Here is a 9,427-nt window from a genome sequence, read left to right on the forward strand (position 1 = left end):
TCTATTACAGGTAGTCCCCGGTTTAAGGACATACGGACGATTCCTAGATACGAACGGGGCTCCCCTGGTCGCTCCTGTGCAGGATGGAGGCTTGATGATGGGGGGGGGTTGCATGACTTGCAGAATAAATCTTTTGCTAAACACAGCTGAGTTTGTGGGTGATCTTAAGAGCTGAGTTGATCTGTAGCATCTTGTAACTCTTTAATGACCAAGACAAACTCTGCAGTTGTTTCTTTTTGCACATCAAATGATTTTTTTGCTTTGTTTGTAATTAACTCACAGTGAGGATTTTATACAGTAACTGACACCATGCTGCCTAGTAATATGTTGAGACAAACATCTGTCCTAATTGCATTTATTAAAATAATGTACCGGTTCCAACTTACATACAAATTCAACTTAAGAACAAACCTACAGTCCCTATCACGTATATAACCCGGGGACTACCTGTACCTCTGTTTTTGGAGAGCTTTACTAAATCCCAATGAGCACAATGCTTAGTTGTCAGTAGGAATTCCTATTTCTGGTCATTTTGCAGTGCCAAATTCTCCCAACAGGTAAAGTCTGTAACTGAAACTCCCAGAGGAGTCACAAAGGATTATTAAGCATACGAAGACCATTTATGTAACCGGATAAACATTTTTAATATTCCAAATTAGATACCTTTTTTATTTATCTAGACTTTTGAAATAACATTTCACATTTGTTTTTATTTTATTTTAATGCTATGTTTGCTTCAAGTTTTGTTTGAGTTTCAAACTTTTTGCTATCCCTAGGATCTAAAAGCCACCATTATCACAGTGGGTGTAAGATTACTCTATTGTAGGAACTGTAAATAACTTGCTCACAGGAGACAACGGGGTTCTGTTGGGTGGTTTAGGAGATAATCGATTTGAGAATAAAATTGAGACTGAATTGCTTGCAACAGAAAAAAACAGCTTGTTACTGAACAACAAAGAAACAGTGATTTGAGGGCACCTACAAAGTGAAGCACTTAAAGGATACAAAAAACACATCTGTAATATTCATAAAACCACCATTTCAGTGTCCTAATAAAATGCACAATAATCTAGCATATATTTTGTGTTATCACAGCTCATTATGTCACTTTATTTGTTACCCAACATGCACGTCTTAAAGCTATACTTCAGAAACATGCACTTTAATTTACTTATTTATCAATAGCCACCAAGGATATAACTTAACTTTATACGTTTGCTGACTCAGATACTACTTTGTAAATATTTGACATCACCACTGTCAGCCGAGCAAAACTGTGGGTGAGACCCTTGCTGTTTTTAACCAATGGTACCCTCTTCCATGGATAGAGGTTGGTAATTTAACATGAAAACCAATACAGCCCCTCCAAGACTGCCGTCCCTGGTCCTGATGTCACCCATCACCATCCAAGTCTTCAGAACCCCTAAAGACTGCACTGATGCAATGCCAGTTGGAAGTTAGCAATGTGGACACTACATACACATTTAGAAAGCAACCGTGCAGTTGATCTGGGGAATGTTCAAAGGAGGCGTGTTGAGCTGATATAGAGCCGGGGTTTGACTCTCCTATGTTCTGCCAACATGAAGTATGAAACATTACCAAATATTATATGCATTACATCAGTTTTGTTTTCACAAATAAAAAAATCTATATCCATTATCCACTATTGGCACCATATCCACACTATATCCACCACTGACATCTAAAAGTGAATTTCACCCCCTAGCGGATATGTAAGATATAATGCTTGTTTTGTTTAGTGGGATGCAATAGAAGACATTTCTTATTTTACTTCACAGTTTTGCAGGCTGTCAACCCCTGAAACCATTTTTCTTCTCCAACCATGTCACAGTCCCTCTTGCTGATGTTGTTAAATACCAGGGGTCGGCAAACTCCAGCCTTTAGGCCAGATACGGCCTAGCTGTTAGTTTGTTATGGCCTAACGCCCCCTGGCCCATCCGGCCTAATGCCGCCCAGAAACTGATGCTGGCGGATCGGCTAGGTGGCGTTAGGAACTACCGGAGCTGCTGGAGCTCCGGTGCTGCCTCCTTGCTGTTGCCCCCCTGATTACCATGACTGGCGTTGATACTTCCAACGCTGCGGTAAATAGGGAAAGCTCCCTGAAGGGAAATCCCTCTCCTCTGCAATGCATACGGAAGAGGGGGATTTCAATTCAGGGGGCGTTCCCTGGCATAGCCGTTAGGGCCAGACTCAGAGTCCGGCCTAGTGTGCTCCTGCCTACCCCTGAAATGGCCTATTGATCATGAACGTTTGCCGACTCCTGTTATATACAATATGTGACCGATATCCATGAGTGGTCCTGTATTCTAAATGATGACATAGAGGTCCTCCAGATTTCTAGGTGGGAAAAAAAGAAGACAGGGGCACTTACTTGACCTTGGAATAAATTAAATATTCTTATCTATTGGACCCCTTTCCTAGGCAAAAGTAACATTATATCCTGCATATGTGGAGAGGATTTGATGCATATTTGTTGAGCCAGCTGAGAGTTGGGCTTTATATTGTATAACAATACTTTATAAACACTGGCAAGGAATGCCAATTTTTGAATTTTACATCTGTGTTTAAACATCTTCAACAATATATACAATGTGCTTGAAGATTAGACAAATGATGTTACAATTAAGATTTCCCAAAAGCGGTGTAAAACAATGGAGAATCACAGATGGAATATGTATAAACATTTGCAATGTCTTAAATCCATTTTTTATTAGGTTTGTCTACATTACAACACTGCCCTTCTCCCAAGGGGCGATTCCGGCTCTGATTACTTCTCCTGACATTCAGACAGTTGACTCTTTGTAAATGTGCTGCCACAATGCCAAACAACTGCAGATGCTGCCCAAATCAATTTCAGCTTTAAAGTGATTCCAGACTAAAGAGAGTTACTTGGTAAGTGGGAAAGAATAACCATTTGTGATTCCACTTGCATGACATGCTATTTATAGTGATCAAGAAAAACAAAATAATAGCTGTACTCAGCAAATGATGAATTTCAATTGTTTTCTACGCCAGATGTTCCCTTTTCATTAACAATAATGCATCGGTTTCATATAAAGCTCCCAGCTGTATTTTATTTTTTTTGTTTGGTTGCATTATTGTGATTGTTTCAATTTTCTGTACAATAACTCCACTGCAAAAAAGACAAGTCCGGAAGATATTGTATATGCAAGCAGCTCAATTATATATAAATACAAAGTGGAGGGCTCAATTGCAACATTCCAACTCCTGCACCCCTGCAACATTTGTACCTGGAGAAAGTGGGATTCCCAGACAATGTGCCCTTCCCTAAAATCAGCCCCCCTGCAGATTTGAAGGAAGTAACTAGCTCAATGACATATAAAAGAAGAACTGTCTGATGTTTTTTTCATAATAATTATTTTACTAGAATGACATCTTTTCTTGGAATCTGACTGATCAACCCTAGGTGTTTAGTTAAAAAAAATACAGGTTTTAATTTTTTCCTGAATATTGCAAAATAAATGGCATAAGTCACCATTCTTTCATCATTTATAGCCATTAGGTACACTTTGTGCAAATATGCAGCATTAAGATGTTCAGCACAATAACAGAAACAACTTTCTTTTTAATATTGGACATAATTTCAGACATCACATTAAAGACATGCATGTTGGGTAAAGTTTAAAAAGTAATATGTATAGGTACTTATATCCTTTTGCAAAGAGCACAGTGCTCTCCGAAATTTCCTACTTTTTACGCCACAGGAAAGGTATCATATTTAATCAGGTATTATCTAGGGACAGTATCCACATTCTGGACTGGAATGCTGTTTTAGAAATTACCACAATCATTTTAATGATTCACTTTTTTTGTGTTCAAAATTGTATTGCAGACTATTAAAGTATATTTAGCATTTAACAAAATTCCAGTCTGATCCTTGGGGGTGGGGAGTGGGAGGACTGCTTCTTTCTGATTGCTTTACACCAATGGCATCAATTTTAATTGGCTGAAGCTCAAAGATAGTGCTATATAAAAATTATGTTTTTAGGTATAGTTACTGTATATTGTAATATACGGTAGCTGTCGGACAGAGGTATTAGGGTGTCAAGTGGAGGTAGTTTTTGGGCTCTTCATGAGAATAAAGTTTAACTCTCCACCTATTGGTAAAGCTTTTTTAATGGGGTTGTTGTGGTTTTATTTTTTTCAAGAGCTAAGACAAGAGACCCATAAGTCTAATCCAGATCTAATGAAAGAATAGGGATTTTAAGGTTGTTAATGAAAGGGAAAACTTCCATAGAAATGTCAGTATACATATTTATTCAACACATTACTTGTATTTACAAAGCGCAGTTTAATATACTGCACAAGTACAGGAGTCCATCCATCCAAATGGATATAGAGAGTATGGTTGAAGTCTTTGATCCTATTTTCCCAACACATTTCACAACATTGCTTTCTCAGAGGATATAGAAAATTAGGATTTTTCAGAACCACTTGTATGATTATTTGCAGAAGATCTGATGTATTTTCAAGGATACTCAGGCAGATGTTCCTCCCTATTTTTCCAAAACCCAATTCGGCAGGGCTTGAAGTTTCCCCATGGGAGCTCTTTCCAAGCTTAGGTACGGGGAAGTCTGTTACCCAGTCATGTTAGATCAGGTCATAGGGTCAAAATGTTGTCTTATAGGTGATTACTTCAAAATGCACCCCGATACATGTGAAAGATTGCAGTGGTGACTTTGTGTGTGGCTCCAGGTGGAGTTTGCAGCTTCCTATGTGTGTCCCTCCTGCAGGGTATTTTTTTTAAATGCAAGGTGGGAATTGCAGCTAATGCTATTGATGAACACTGATGATGTTTTTACATGTGCCTGCACCCTTTTTTCTTAATTGAAAATTGTTTTGAATGCAAAAAGGGTGCACTAGAATTCAGCATTTTTATAATACTATTGTGTAAATCCAGCCAGTTTGGGCCTGATTTATGAAAGCTCTCCAAGTCTGGAGAGAATACATTTTCAGAAGTAAAGCTGGGAGATACAGAAAACATGGAATGGATTTTTAAAAATCATTTACTATTTGCTAGCAAAAGTTTTAAATCCTGGACCAGATCCATTCTAGGTTTGCTGGATTACCCAGCTGAAAGTGTATTCTCTCCAGCCTTGGAGAGCTTTCATAAATCAGGGCCAATGTCACATACGTAAGTCTCCACAGTCCAATCTATCTGCCTTCTATAGGGAAAGGATAGTTTATATCCCCAGTGTGTGAAGTGGAGCTCCAGACACAGCTCGCTGAACTAAACACTTAAAGCTTAATGGAAAGGGACAATGCTTTCCACACATCAATGAAATGTCTCCTGACGTGTAATTTGTGCTGGAAGCTGTGTAGTAGTAGTAGTGTCATCAGTCACTTCATTCATCAATATGGATGCTGCAATCCTGTGGAAATCCCCCTTCTGGCTTTACAGAATTCACAGTGAGTGTGCCAATCCTCTGTGCAACCATTATTTCACGTAAGAACAAACTGCAAACTAGGGGGGCTTCTGTTCACCAGGGAATAAATACAGTGCACTATGGAAAAAATAGAATGGATGATGTATTTATTGATGATTGTCCAAGATCTTGACTTTCTCTACTTACCTTCAGTGCTGTTCTAGGAGTAACTAAAAAGAATAATGATGGCGGTGGGGCTGTTTTTGGAAAATGCCTTACATTTTGGTCTATAAACCTGAAGACTGCTATATAAGAGTTTCACCAACTTTTTTGGTTGCCAGGTCCTAGGTGGATGAAGGTTAGCCAGGTCTCGTTAGTGTGATTAAGGTCAACTAGTAGACTTGAGTAATAGGAACTGAGAAAAGGCACAAGATACAAGAGTTTATCCAGAGGGGCAAGAGTAATTCCTTCCCTATACATTGTTGTTTGTGAAGTCATACATTCTATTGAGTGCTAAGTAATTTGTCTAAACATTATAGATAAGGTGACCTGACAGTAAGTATAGAAGTATTTAGCCTCTATATACTACAGGGTGTTATGGAGGAAGCAGGAATATGAAAGCAGATTCGAGGAACTCAGGTGCGTAACGTCTACCACCTTTTGGTAGGGTCCATACTGCTGTGCTGTATTTTGATTACTATTCAAAGTGGCCAAGACAAAGCACCTCTGCTACAGCACCCCATGATATGTTGCATTCTTGAAAAAAAAAATCTCGTATGGTTGCGAATAGGTGTAGGCAACCTGATCATTGTACAACCTTGGAATATATTGGGTGGAAGTAACTCCCACACATTCTATCATCCGAGACGATGAAGGAGCTTAGACCCAAAAGAAGACTAGATGAAGATGTCTAAAAAGACAGCTTGTGCACGTTGAATCACCAGTGGTTAGGTGAGTATAGTTGTGCTTTAATACACATTGTAACGCAGGCTGTTATGAATGTTAATGCAACCCACAAGTCTGACCCTGGCTTGAAGGTTTCACCTGACTGATATTATAAATGTCTGACTAGTAAAAATGGAACTTGTTGGCAAGGTATGAATAGAAGAGTACAGGCACATCTTAGTGAATACTGTTTACAATGCCATTGTACATGCCATGCCATATATCACATAACTTTTAGCTACTGATAATTATGAGTGCATCATTATGAGTTTACCATCACAAAAATAAACCTGTCTTGTAGACTTACCATTGTGCGACACCAAGCAGGAAACACTGCCAAACCTTTGAAGGATTACCAGACCTTGTTTTTAATCACATGAAGCCAATCCTTTATGTTTATATCCAAAACCCAATAAAAGTTTCCTATTTGTAAAGGGTTTACAGGTTCTTCTTGACTTTATTCCAACAAATTTATATTTATTATGGGACAAATATTCCCATACAATGGAAACCCTTCCCAAATGTCAAACGATAGGTAACCATAACAAATCTTTTCTTTTTCCTACCAACCTTCTAATTAGCCTATCATTTTTATTTCTGGATGTCATTTAAAGCCCCAATTTACCAAGAAATGAATACCCACTTTGGAGAGTACAATCTAAGTACACTTTTCTGAGCAGGTTGCCCATTGTTATGCTGGTGTCCTGCCCACTGTTTCTGCATCTTTTAATTCACAGCTTTCATATTACCAACCGCTCAGCAATTTTTCTCCCTTATGGCTGCTTGTGAAAGCTTTGGGCTGTAAATTACACATTTTTACAGTTATGTCTAAAATACACAATTTTCAAAATTGATATAACAATATGATCTGATTTGAATGAGAGTAATTGTCTTTATGGCATTTTATTCCCCTTGATCTGTTGGGAGATAAAATGGTTTCATTATTATTTAAATATGAAGCGGATCAATTGGTTGAGCAACCTACTCATTCCCTTCCTCCTTCACCTTTTTTGATGGGTTTCCTTTACAAGAGACCTAATATGTAACAACACCTAGCAACTTTGCAACTGGAATCTGAAATTCTGTGCATTGAAAACTGTTGTTTGAAGTTTACTGCAGTGTAGACTGGGCTCTAGGTGTGCATTCTGATTTCAGTTGGCTGGTTTAAATCACATGGGATTGAGCAAGACTTACCTAAATCAAACAGCTTCTGCCTTTGCATTGTTTGTCAGCAATGTTGCAAACGATTCAGAAGTTTATGGACAGACTCTAATCCAATGTAGAATAATTAACACCATCTGTTAGGTCTCAAAAATCTCTGTTAACCCAAATGAAGAACAAAATTTGATTCGGTGAACACCTGGTAATGTAATGTGATGCCAACCAGCCAGGCATCGCTACACACAACTGCTGCAATGATGAAAAGAATTGGAATGCTGATCTCTGATATCTTTTGGAAGGGTATTCTTAATGCAAAAAAAAAAGGCTTGCCAAACAAATCTCTTTCATTTGAAAGTCCATATAAAAGTTTTTTATTACTGCAACAGCCTGTAAATTGTGAACCCTTATGATTTAATTCTGTTATTTGCAACAACCATATCCACCAAACATTACGCACTGTAGGTGACTGAACAGCATAGCTCCACCATCTATGGGAATGGATCTTTGCAGTCTTTACTGGCCAGCTTTACTTCAGGTATTTTTTCCCCTGAGGATCAATTGAAATAATTTTCAGGTCTTGGGGAACCCCTGTTACACTGAATGGCCCCTGATTTAAGCTAAAGTAGGGTTTGCTCTAAAAAAGTTTATATTTATATGAGAAGAATATGATATTTTTTGGCAGTGACAGTTTACCAAATCTTCTATTTTTATCAATAGTCTAATGTGTCTTTTTCCCAGCATAATGATATAATTCTGTTCAGATCCACAAACATGCCACCCCAGTCAAGTTATATAACTATAACACTTTACTCATCCTCCCCACCGCCTGGCTATATTACAAATGCAAACCTGCTCCTTACACATGCAAAATATTTATGTCTCACTTTAGGCACCACTTGAAAGTTCAAAGCAGGATTTTTTTCATTCGCATCATGTGATTGGCACATTTTTACATCCTAATAATTACTAAAAATAAAACTGGGACACGAGGAACCCTCCAGCAAACAATTCTCAGTTTTTGTTAACAATTATAATGATCCAGAAGACAGTGTGCAGATCACAGATATCACAGCATAAATATTGTACTGGCTTTTAAGTACACATCACTTAGTAATCGAACACAGGAGACCGATAAATAAAGGGAATCTGTACATCAAATGGAAAAACTATTTTAGGCAAAGTGATCAGAATAAAACAAAAATTTTAACATTAAAGACCTAAAGGAATTCTGTGTTAAATTGGCTTTTTTTTTACCACCAGCCCCCAACAGCAGTTAAATTGGAAGTTAAATAGGAAACAAAATTGTGAGCAGGCAAGTTAAGGGAGAGACAACATCCCTATGTCCCATCTGCAATTAAACAAACCTACCTGCCTGTTCGCAATCTTTTCTGTAATGTTTATTCCCTATCCTGGCATAGTTGGCTGCCTCAAATTAATTCCAATGTGCATTCATAAGAGCTGCATCATTCTGACCTGGGCTATCAAGATCAAGAACCGGGGGAGGGGGGGGGGAGACGTGAGGGTGCCGGCACCCATGATAGAGCAAGAGTAAGTGAGTGTATTTAAAACATACTTTTAATCAGGTAAGTTTATTCACTGACAGTTCTGCATTAAAGAACCTACTTGCTCATAGTTTATTTTTTAATTTAAGTTTGGTTCTGCTGTAAAAGTGTATCTGAACCCACATACAAAAATTAATACTAATAGCTGCATTAGTTTTTTTCCCTTTTATTTTTACCTGGTGATCCTTTGCTCATGCACTTCCTATTACTGGGTGACAACTACCCTCCTCCTAATTGTGCTCCCAAATTGTCACCCTATGCCTCTGACTACAGCCTAAGACTAAAGAGAAAAAGATAGTGGCTCTTTATGGCAGAAAATAAGTCTACCATGACATAAAACCTTTTATTTCA

This window comes from Pyxicephalus adspersus, chromosome 12 (assembly GCF_032062135.1).
Source record: "Pyxicephalus adspersus chromosome 12, UCB_Pads_2.0, whole genome shotgun sequence".
Classification (NCBI taxonomy): Eukaryota; Metazoa; Chordata; class Amphibia; order Anura; family Pyxicephalidae; genus Pyxicephalus; species Pyxicephalus adspersus.